Consider the following 12,856-nt stretch of genomic DNA (forward strand, 5'->3'; position numbering starts at 1 on the left):
CTCGAACTGTCGTCTTTAATCCAAATATTATCTGTGCCCAAAGAGAAACCTGATTGTGGGGTACAAATTGCTGGGAAGGCAAAAACAGAAACACTGTTTTCCACCTTTAATAAATGAGACCTTTGGGGATGAATAAGGAACTTTGAAAAGTGTTTCCCAAAGGACTGAAGTGACAATGACTTGAAAACTGGGTGTCTTTTGGTTTCTAATATAATAAAAGTTTTAAATACGAGATGTGCTATTAAACTGTGGAAATGCACACTATAGTTTAAGAGATGAAGTATTAAAGGGCTTGTGAGATGACTCGGTGATCGAGGTGCTGGCCACAAGCCTGATGACCCGAGTTCGGTACCTGGAACCTTTGTAACGGCGGACGGAGAGAACTGACTCCACAAACTGTCCTCTGCTCTCCGCATGCACGCACGCCATGGCATGTGAGCCCACACATGTACATCATGCACCAACACACACAGCGCAATAATAGAAATTGCCTTTAAGGAAATGTTTAAGTTGACACTTAGGAAAGCATGTGATATGAAATATGAAAATGCATGTGCTGCTAGCTATGAGTTTAAATCCAGCAGTGCATGTTTTTGGAAAAATATGAGAACTATTCAAAGTTTTCGTGTAGGTATACAGTGGAAAGATATTAATAATATATAGTAATGTAGAGAGAAGCCAAACACAAGAGACACCATCTTGTTCCCTTGATTTCAATGTACCCATTGGGAACTAAGAGTTCTTCCTAGCTACTGACAGAATCCAGTGATGTTTTTCTACAGTTATATCAAACAGACTTCCAGCTCCATAAGTGATCTTTCCTGCCCCCTTGATAAGTTACTCTGAGTCACAGGCTACGATTTGGGCCATTCTACTAGGTAACAATGTGAGTACTGGATACAAATTTAATACACAGATATGCTGGCATTTTATGAGACTGAATTACATATGTAATCAATTCCAACATAAGCATTAGCCTCACCATATTTTAGTTCTGACGATTCCTATATGTGAATGGCGTGTTGGATTTTGGTCACTGTGACACACACCCAAAGGGAACAATTTTTACAGAAATTGTCTACTCAGAGGTTTTATTCCGTGGTCAGCTGGCCCTATTGCGTATACTGGGAGTACGCAGAATGCCACTGGGGATAGATTGTGTGTTGGATCAGGGTGCAACTAACTTAAAAAGGGAAGAGAGGGACAAATATGAAAGGCCAGACTCTAAGACGTGCATCAAAAGCATACCCCAAAAGGCCTATTTCTTCCAACCAGGGCTCGCTCTCTCTCTCTCTCTCTCTCTCTCTCTCTCTCTCTCTCTCTCTCTCTCTCTCTCTCTCTCTCTCTCTCTCTCTCTCTCTCTCTCTCTCTCTGCATATAAATTTAAATTAGAAACAAGGTTGCTTCACATGTCAATCCCAGCTCCAGCCCCCAAACCACCCACCCCATAACCCCTCTGCTCTCCAGGGAGGGTGAGGCCTTTCTTGGGGGATCTTTAAAGTCTGTCATATCACCCCAGCTAGGCTCTCCCCCATGTGTCCAGGCTGAAAGAGCACCCTCCATGGGGAATGGGCTCCCAAAGTCCATTCATATGTGAGGGATGAATACTGATCTACCATCCGAGGCCCCATAGAATGTCAAGGCCTCCTTACTGAAACCCACGATTGGGGGTTCCCTAAAATTTCTGTCAGCTACAAAACAATGCCATGGTTAAGAACCCTGCCTATGGGGACATTTCATAGTCAAACCATTGCAGTGAGTGAATACACTATGATGTGTAGAACGTAAACAAGGGTAATACAGAAAACAGAAGTAAAGGCAGGTGTCCGACAGTACTGACATAAGGGCCATACTGCATCAGTATCTGAATTCTTTTATTGTGGTGTATTTTGAGATAACTTAGAATGGATCGCCTCATGCTAAATTTGTTATGAAGATTGGCAACACCACAGCTTCAAGAATCATCGACACGTTGATCAGTAACCAGTAGGTAGCTTGAACAAAAATTTGATAAAGTGCCTAACTACTAGATATTGCCTGGAAAACACCACCTTTAAAATTGACATATTTCTCAGTCTGAATTTGAAGCACAATTGGTCTTCTCTAGTTGTGCTTTTGGAAATCAAAATAATTTGTGATAGTCTTTCAAAATTTGGATAATATTCATTCTTTCCAGATGTGGAAAAGGCAAGGAGGGTTGACTGTGCTTATAGGGAGACTACACTAAGGAAATTTAAAATGATTTTTGAAGGGAAATGATGTATCTAAAAGATTATATTAGGTGATATATAGTGATAGGGTTTTAAAAAATCAGCCTTAATCATTTTAATATCATTGTGTGTAGTAATAGGAAAATATCTATTGAAGCTGGTCAACTTAATCATAATAAAGTATTATAAACTCTGGCACAGTTAAAATTGGTAAAGCCACGAAAGAGGTGTCTTCATTATGGTCTTCTCACTTAATTCAATAAGCTCCTCAAGACTTTTCTCTCACTCACAGCATTCCTGCAGTTCTTTGTCTAGGGTTGAGGCCTCTTCAGGCTTCCCCCTTTTGAGGTAAACATGATATATTGATGTCATCTTTGTTTAGTTCCTATGTAGGCAGCCATGCTGGTGAGGCTTCATGGGTGCAGCTTCTCTGACATTTCTAGGAGACATAATCTCACAGTTAATTTCCTGTTCCTAAGATTGGCAAAAATATTTTGTGTTTTGGGTGGGGATGGGGAGGGATGAGGGAGGGTGGGCATGGCCACAATCCTATGGGTAAAAACCACAGGAAAATTTGATTGTCTTCCTCAGTGTCTCTTCAATTTTTTTTCAAGACAGGGTCTCTTGCTGAAGAGAGACCTAGATTGGCTACAATGGCCAGTCAGCAAGCTGCTGAGATCCTCAAGTCTCTGCTCCACTTTCTTAGTTCTCAAAGTACAAGGGTGTGCAGTCATTCCTAACTTTACGACTGAGTCATGTCCTCAGAATCAAAATCGACTTTTATAGGAATGCTAAATATTAACCATTTCTTACATTTTTCCCTTTGCATCATTTTCTGGCTTTCACTTTAGTAAACAATAATGCAATCAACACATTCGCTCAAAGTATTTTCCCTGGTAATACTTTTAGAATGTCCAAAGGTAAGACAGATTTCTGCGAAGTGGAATTACTGTGATAAGTTTATGAATGCTTAGTGTTTTTTTATTAGCAAAAACTTTAAATATCATGAAGAGATTAATTTTTTAAAAAGGAAGTTAGGCATGTAGAAAGCTTTAAAAAGAAACAGAAAGCCGCTGGCATCTCTCAGAATTTCCTACCTACTTCCCTCTGTCTCTCACTGCTGTCTTACTCAACAGAACAGCCTAGATTGGTTAGCCATCCTAGGACTTGTGTTTTCAAGTAGGCAAAGGGGATCACTTACCTGAATATGAGTTTACATTTATTAGAGTTCTCTTACTCACCAGTGCTATTGGTTAGATAAGAAGCACATTCATGCTCAGAAATACCTATCTTTGTGCATTATGAGTCTGCTTAGAAAATATGCAGGCATTTAGGCAATGAAGGATACACTAAGGTCTAGAAAAAACTAGCTCCAAATTATGACTAGTGGAGAAACACCGCCTGATCCAAGAACCTGTAGTGTACGACTGGCAATGGCCTTACATTTTCAATGGTATTACAGGGTATGCTGGATGAATCTGATGAGAACAGAGAGCTTGAGATCTTTATTCACATTTTGAGTGGCTAACACACGATCTTTTCAGATTTATAGTAGCTATTTGTGCCTATGAATTTGTTACCCGATTCTGTTTTAGGTTTTTAAATCATTTGGTTTTATTTTCCACTCACATTTGCTTGTTTTGGGTATCATACCCAGAGCCCTACGCAAGCTAGCCAAGTGATCTGCCACAGAGATGCAACCTTAATCTTACTTAATCTTTTCACATTTGTAACACTGGAAATTTCCTTTGCTTTTGACAACGTTTTCCAATCAAAGCATCTTCTATTTTCTTGTTTGTCTCTTGAACATATGCTAGGTATTGTTACAAACAATAGTTTAGACTTAGATATATTATAAATTTGTTCTGTTGTGCGTTTCTTAATAATTCAGCCTTTTAACTTTATCTGTTATTCAAAAGGTTTTGTTGTTATTTCAGAGTCTGAAAGAAGTTCTATTTGGGCGGTTTAAGTGGTGGTTAAGTGTTTAAGAGTATATTCCGTCCTTTCAAAGGACTTGGTTCATTGCCTAGCTCACAACCATGTGTAACTACAAGTTCCACGGGATCAGGAAAGTACACGATGCATATATTTATAAACAGGCAAATTCTCATACATAATGCAAAAGTAAATAAAAACAGAAATATTTTACATTCATTTCCCAAGCCTACATTGTGGTCTTCACCTGTAATCATAACACTTGGAGCCGGAGGCAGGAGGAGCCTCTTGACATTATACACTTACACATTGTGTTTGAGTGCTCATTTATGCTTCAGTCATGGTTTGAGTATTTTTAATTACTTAAATAATAAAAACTGTAATTCAACTTTAAAAACTAGTATCATCTGAATAAACAATGCGGAGGATGTAGCTTGGTGTAGACATCTTCTATAGCATATAAAATGCCCTGGGTTTGGTCTCATTACCACAAATAGACATTAGCTAGATAGATGAGATACATAGATACTGGAAAACTATATGAGAGATAGTTTAGATAGATAGGTAGATGATAGGTAGATTCAAATTAAAACATACTAAGTTTTGAAAGTTTGATTAAATTCCAAAAGCACAAGCTAAGAAATAATTCTGTTAAATAATATCAGCATTATTTATCTCTAACTAATACAGTTAAAGGGTTTTTCATATTTGTATGTTCTAATTTTTCTTTCTTAGCCTTTTCTTGTTGCTTAGACTGGTTTTGAATTTTCTTACAGTTGTTAGAAATCTTTCCACGTATTCTCATGATTTCATAGTTATCCAGAATTTTCAGCAGATCACTAGATGCCGGATCTAAAGTTCATTGGAGCCCCTGCATTGCCTTTCATGGAAAAATGGACAAGGAAATTTCAGGGTTTCTTACTATTAATGGGAGCATAATTAATAACTTGCTTAGAACAATGTCTGTCATGTAATACATGTTCAATAATGTCAGCAATTACTAATCATTAAAAGCATCATAATAATCTGTATATTCATATAGTATTGTCTTGATGTGTTTTATCTCACTTATCTTCACTTCTGATGAGGTATATACCATTCCAGTCTGGGTAACTGAAGCATGTGTAGATTAAGTTCTCATCCAAAGCCATTCAATACACGGTAATGCTTGCATAGGAATGCCAGACATTTGAATTCTGAGGGCCTGTACTACTGTCTTCCATTACATATGAAGGAGCTAGAATGATCTTTACCTAAATATAGTGTTCTCTGTGTGTGTCTCTCTCTCCATCTCTGTCTCTCCCCATCTCTTTCTGTCTCCTCCTGCATCTTGACTTTTAGTTTATAACGTCAGAAGGAAAACACAGGAAGTAAGTACAGCATATTCTTCCACTTTTTTCAAAACCGGCTCCTCTAGATAATGTTATAAGTACAGAGCTGTATTAAAGGAGTGATGTGGAGACTATTTACATGGGCAATAGACAGGCGATGTAGAATAGTTCAGTACTACTCTAGGAGATGCTCTATTGGTGCTAACAATTATTCGTGGGTAGTATGAATATAAAAATTATGAGGAGGAAGTAGTGTTGCATCCTCATTTGGTAGCAAAGTGCATCTTAATCTAAATTAATGTATTCAGTTAGCCTAAGTGGCAGTAAAATGAAGTATTCACACAACTCATAGCTTTTGCAAAGATGATGAATTTTACTCAGTGCAGTTTTTAAAGGAAAAGATTACACAGCCATATGGCTTGAAAGGGGACTACGTTACATTGGAAGCACTCTTATTTAAACACATATCAGTCTTGTATGTCATTCTTAGCTGCTTACTGATTGTGAAAAAGCAATGAATATACATGTTATGTGGTTTATTTTTTGCATATGCTCTTTCATAAACTGGAATCAAGCTTTTTTATTGCCCAGGGAAGAGATAATGTCAAAGTTTTGCAATGGCACTGAAGATGAATGTTCCCATAATGCTGTCTAAAGAGTAAGCTTGTAACTTACAGAAAATAAATGTCAAGGTGAGACACAGACTAGGAATAATCCTTCCCCACAAGGGCCATATCCCGGTTGTACTGTAGCTGGTGGGCAGATTTATCATTTGTCTCACTCAGCTAAATTGATCCGAACTTCTCCAAACAGCACACTGCTGTGCCTGAGTTAATTTAATTGGAGAACCTCTTTGTTCTGTTCCCTTACCTAGCATTAATGTGGGAGACATAGAGGTACGTTTTAGAGTATATAAATCTTTCACAAGTGATGTATTTACTATTAAACTTCAGTGAGGAGTAAGGCCTTTATTCTTTAAACTCATCATGTTAAGGAAAATAAAAGGAACAAGCGATTATCTTCTTAGCAGTCTTACTGGGTAACACAAGGATATCATATGGTGTGGGGACAGATGAATGCAGAACAGGACAAATGAGTTGATACTGCACCGAGTGAGTCCGTCCCCTCTGCGAGGCCGAGTCCTTTTTCATTTAGGCATCTATAAAGATGAAAGAAGCAAAATGCTCTTCTCCTTACTGCAACAAGATTATTTAATTAGAATCATCTGCCCATGGCTTAGTCCATGACACACGATCATCTAGCATGGGGGCTACAGAGCCAGCGGTGTTAAACGGGTGCGAAGAGGGAGGAGAAGAAGGTGTTTCATTTCCTCTGAGTGAGATCAAAGAATTCATCTGCCTCTGCGGCACAGTCTCAGCGTTTTGTCTTGTTTTCAAGAGTGCCTGGCCTATGTTAAGCAAGAAAGTCCAGGCAACTATTATTATTTTTGAAGTGGAAGAGACACTTTAAAATGTCTATGTACTAAGCAATGATTGCTTTAAAATAGCCATAAAAGTGAAGGCAAGAAGATTTACCAGAAGGTCAGATCACGATGAAACTTAGAAGGCTTTCAGAAAATAAGTCTCACCCCATGTTCTGCACTGTGGCTACTCTCAATCTCTCTGTATTCTTTCTGGTTACCTTCATAGGTTTTGCTATTTTGTTTTGTTTGTTCAGTTTTATCTTTACTATTATGCTAAAGTGTAACTTATTCTGTTTGTTGTATTTTCTGTTTCCATTCAGGAATGTCATGAGAAGAGTCACTGTTTATAAGCAAGATTTTATTCTTAGCATTTGGAATACAGATTCTACAATTTAAGCTTTTATAAATCCATATTATTTCAAGCCATTTAGAAAAAAGCAAATGGCTAAATATTAAGTCAATGCATGATTAAAATAAGGAGAAAACTATGTGATTTGTCTATATTGTAATAAAAATGGAAGCATAGCTAAGTGTAGTGAAATATACTGAAGTCATCATGTTATAAAAAATATTGCTGGTGTTGTCACTGCGATATAGGCATATGGTTCTTTTCAGTGGCCTATTGTTAGAAGAGAATGCTATTTTGCAATAAAGACACAATGTTTTCTGAATTCAGTGTCAGATTCTTCAGTACTTACTGAACATCTACTCTGTGACTCATCCTGCGAGGTGTTTTGTTTTATCTTACTGCATCCCTGGAGAGAGAGAGAGAGAGAGAGAGAGAGAGAGAGAGAGAGAGAGAGAGAGAGAGAGAGAGAGAGAGAGAGAGAGAGAGAGAGAGAACTGGCTATTCTATCAGGTAACTTGTCCCTGGAGAAGACTGCTTTTCCCTGCCCCACAAATGCCAATTATCCATAGTTTCTTCTAGTAGATAAGACCCCTAAGAATTCCCTCAACCATGTTGGTCTATCAACTACTGTTGCCAATTTTTAGGTCTTGTTTAGGCAACTGAATTGTTGAAGTTGAGTGTCATGCTGAACAGGTTTGTTTCCCTGTGCAAAGGGAAATGGAGCAAACAGAATAGGACATTATGTAAGAAAATAATCCTTAATGCCTTAAACACTAGCAATATTATGTGTGTATATTGGTGTGAATTTGTATGCATACATGTGCATTCATGAGATTAATTGCTGTCTAAATCTTAGGTTTCACAGTAAACCAAATATAATTATATTACTCTTAATGGGGGCCTAAATATTCGGTTATGAAATTTGAAAGATTTGATGGCAGAGAGTAAAATTAGAATTTGTCTTGCTGAGATACCTGTATAGTACTAATCTGCTCCTACTAATGAATGTCACTGTTGCTACATGGCAGAAAGCATGTATCTTTAGGGCTTCTTCCAGTGAGTCTCAGAGAACATGCAGGGTGTAAACAAAGTACTTGACAGAGATTTTAAAAACTAGGTTAGATAGGCTCTGAATTTTAAATGAGGATAGTTAGCTCGTGTTAGGTAAATATCTGACCTAAAAAATGTAGGTAATAAAATTAACTGAACAGTGTCATGGATGTGCTTAGGACACTGCAGATAAGTGAACATAAAAAGCAGAATTTTTGTTTAGTACTTTTTGCTGGGTGCTTGGAATGAACATAAGGCCTTGTTCTTGCTAGTCAATCACTCTACCACTGAGCTATACATTCACTTACCAAAAGTGAGATTTTATGCAGTGTGATATCGAAATGGAAATTGAATCTTGATCAAATTAGTCACTCTGTGAGCCAAGATTATTTTGAGATACATCATATGTTATTCTGAGTATGACAGTTACTTTCCTAATGAAAACTGAGTCAGCTATTAAGAGGTTGCAAATGATGAATCATTGAAATAACACTACTTACAGAATATAAAATACAACTACCATAATTTTGTGAGATACATTTCCCCCTGATAAGCACATGTAGTCAGTGGTAGCACACTCTGCCATGCACCTTCCTTATCTTATTTTAACTGTACTTATTTCAATGGCTTCAGTAGAAGAGAGGTTGAGGTGAGAGAAAAGGAAGAAGACAAAAGTTTAGGGGAAAGGAATTGAAATGTTGGAAACGATAGTTTGGCCATACATCAAGGGTCACAAAGGTCAATCAAAAGTCTGCTTATTAAAAGCAGTTACATGGGACATAAAAGGAGTGAATGTTCACAGTTTATATGTACCATATGTCAAAAAGAAATACACAGAACCACAGAATGATGAAGAATCATGTTCAAGTCTTCTTAAATTATTTCCCAGTATCTGTTCAATTTGTACTTGTTTTTCATAATCTAGAGAGAAAAACTGGGATACGAGTGATGAAAACAGAAAGGGAAAGAGATCCCCAAACTAAGCAATGACGCAACTTTGTAAAGCCAACTACAGAATCCTTGTTTGAAAGTGACCGATAAGGAGAACATAAGTTCATCAGAGTTCATGGGGACTTTGTAATATTTTAATTGCTCCTTTTGTATTGAGGAATAGCACAAAAGTATTGAGAAATGATGACCACGTGGAGATTAACATGTAAGTACAGAGTAAAGCCATTTTATTTATATTCATACCTGAACTTTTAGCACATACTTTTATTTAATGAATATGGACACATGAGGCAGAAAACATCTGTTCAAACACAGTTGGTAGTTTAAGGTTTCCATTTCCTATGAAACATCTTGCAAACGAACTGATTTCATCAACATATTCAAAGTCATGCCTGGCAACCGTTAAAGGTCACTTGTAATCCTCTGATGCATAGGTCATAGTAGGCGAGATTTTAACCTAAAAACATCATATGAAATCTTTTTAAAAGTTCTTTTTGAAATAAAGTAGTTTTCAATATTTTGTATTTACACTTTTTCACACTTTACTTGAAATTATTCATTGGTGCAAGCATTTAGTGTGGGAACAAGGTATTTTTTAAAGTCTATAGCAAAAACTCTCATTTAATAAAAGCACAATTACATATATACAGACACACACACACACACACAAACACACACATCATCATCCCAAAGGTGACAAGAGTTGTTCACTTAGTGTCAGATAGGAATCAGAAAGAGATACGGGAATGAGACAGGACAAGATACAGATCCCAAGAATGTATCTCTAGTGATCTACTCACTGTAATGTTTTCCTACCAGCTAATTTCCAGAAACTCTCTAAACAGTGCTATCAGCTAAGAACCAATTCTTTAATATGGAGCCTGTGAGGGGAATTTCATATTCAAATAAAAATTAGCATAGTATCTGAACATATAACAAGCAATAAACATAACCTAAAATGTATGTTAGCACTCATTGAACATGAAGAGGTCCAGGTGGTGCCTACATAGAACCTTTACTCCATGTTCTAGTGCCTTTAATGGAGGAAGGTACTCTGAAGGTTACTAAAAAAGAAATATAAACATCAGTGTAGTCACAGAACCTTTGATCTACAATCTATCCTGAATGCAGGATATGCTAGGGCAATGGCCCTGGCCTGAGCTTGGGGTCTTTTGTAATCATCACACAGGAATATTCTCATGGCTTCAGAGCTCTGTTTCATTATTTTGGAGGGACTGAACAAGTCTACAAAAGCCTAAAGTACTAACTTTTCCCTCACTGCTCATATGGACAGTCAGATTCCAGTCTTACCATTTCACAATCTGATAGTCATTTAGTACTAAATGAGAAAAAAAGACACTTCAGAGAGTGTGTGGCTCACCTTAGACCAAAAATACGAGATGCAGAGTAGGCTCAGGCTGCATGAAGCAGAACACTGCTTCCTTCTGTCCACACTGCCTGCCATTTTCATGGCCAGGGCAGCAATATTTGAATGTTATAACTATCCATTTAAATAATCTAGGCCATAGAAATAAAACAGAATTGATTCAAATAAATCGCAATATGTCTCCCAAGACAAAGAGCAATCAATAACCCATAATATCACTATGTCTTATGACATGGAACCCTCTCCACAGCTATTATTCCAGCTGCCTTTTTCTTTGATGCAATAATTTTGTCTGTTTGCTTACTCTCTGATTTGTTGTTCTTTAATCTCCCAGAAAGCTAGTGGACCCTGACAAAGAAAGACATGGAAATTAGCTGCATTCACTGATTTTAATGGTTATATTTTGATGTTGTGTCACTCCACTTACTGAAATCACAGCCTGAAAAGGACATCTATACCTTCATCAATAATATTTAGTGTTAAAACCTAAAGGATTATGTTTGAAAATGAAATGAATAATTTCATGAGAATTTAATCCTTTTGGCAAGGAACAAATCAATCTTAGTTAAGAAGATTACAGAATAGGTGCTAATATAGACATAAACACAAAGAAGACCAAATCAATTAAAAACTCAGAAGTAACCAAGATAGATGTCACCAAAAGACATATCTTTATACAATATGTTTTCTTGTTCAATGAATTAAATATAGCATTTGTTTCACACTACAAAAACCACTTTTGGCAAGGAGCTAGAGTTTTCAGGTTAGGAGCTTACCATTCAAACAGGGTAAGGAAAGGACCACAGTGCATACAGCAATTTCATTTCTGACACTTAAGACCATACTGGGAATTTTCTTATGTGAAAGCCAACATGGATGCCCTGAGCTCACCTTCCCTGTTCCCTAGTAATTATTTCCATGGATGAATCCTTATTTCCTGCTCAACACTATTTGTCTTTTTATCAAAATATTCCTCCTTAATTAGTGTGATCTTGTAACACGAGGCATGAACAATCTTTAGAAGGAAATGTTTACTATAAACACATGTATAGAGCAACAGGTGTGAACTGGAAAAATTGGGAAGGAGGATCCTCAACAAACAAATTATGGCCCACCATAAATGTCACTTCTAAGATTTACATAATATGATACAAAATCCCAGGCAGTAGATTTTTTGTTTGTTTGTTTTGAGACAGGGTTTCTCTATTGTTTTGGAGGTTGTCCTGGAACTAGCTCTTGTAGATCAGGCTGGTCTTGAACTCACGGCTTAGGCATTAGATTAAAACAAACAACAAACAAGCAAGAAAGCGTGAACATTTTAACTGGGTGTCCAAAATTCAATGTCTGGAGTACTTAATTTGCAATTGTGGTGAGGCTGCCAGTGATGAAGAGGCTGGGAGCTGGAGAGGAGCAATGAGGATGGATGAAAACTACAGAAGAAACATCAACCCACTACAAAAACAGGCCTGTGGCTACACTAGGGACTGAGAGTTCAAACTATGGAGAAGGACAATGAAATTTCATTAAAATGAAAAGCTCCCACCCACTCTGAAGACATGCCTGTGGCAACACTCGAAACATCTTTTTGTCTTAGTATAATCTAAAGCATGTTTTTTTAATTTCAGAAAAGCAGGTATGTTTCTTTATGTTTATTAACTAGATTTAGAATCTGAGTTTTAGTTTAGTACTTAGAATCAATGGTTAAGCACTTCCTGCTTTATTTGCCCAGTATTTTTAGAGACTCAGCTGTGATTTCCCATCTCTTTTCCAGATGAGGTTATTTTTCAAATATACCTTACTGGAACTCGGCCTACAAAAGCTTGAACAAGGCACCCCATATTTTGTAATATTACAAAGCCACACCCTACTTCCCTACTTCCCTTTGTCATTCCTGCATCAAAGCCTAGAAGACTTTGCTCTGTGTTGGTCCTAACTGCAGGCAGAGCCTGCTGCAACTGCTGTGAACAAAGCTTCTTGAGGATGGGGAACCATCCCAGCTCCCCACTCTTTGTAGGATCTCACTTCCTGATTCTATTCAGTCCCAGATGGCCACATCCCTTACTTCCTTTCGCTCCTGTAAGACCCTGATCACCTTTAAACTAAACTTTAGTTTAGTCCTTGTCTTCTGTCTTTGTAAGTCTTCGCAGTGTCTGGCTTTTTCTTTACATCTGACATACATGGTACATAATACATAGATAGTTCAGATAATGGGATCCTTGT

This window comes from Mesocricetus auratus, unplaced genomic scaffold (genome assembly GCF_017639785.1).
Source record: "Mesocricetus auratus isolate SY011 unplaced genomic scaffold, BCM_Maur_2.0 Super-Scaffold_100008, whole genome shotgun sequence".
In the NCBI taxonomy this organism is placed as follows: Eukaryota; Metazoa; Chordata; class Mammalia; order Rodentia; family Cricetidae; genus Mesocricetus; species Mesocricetus auratus.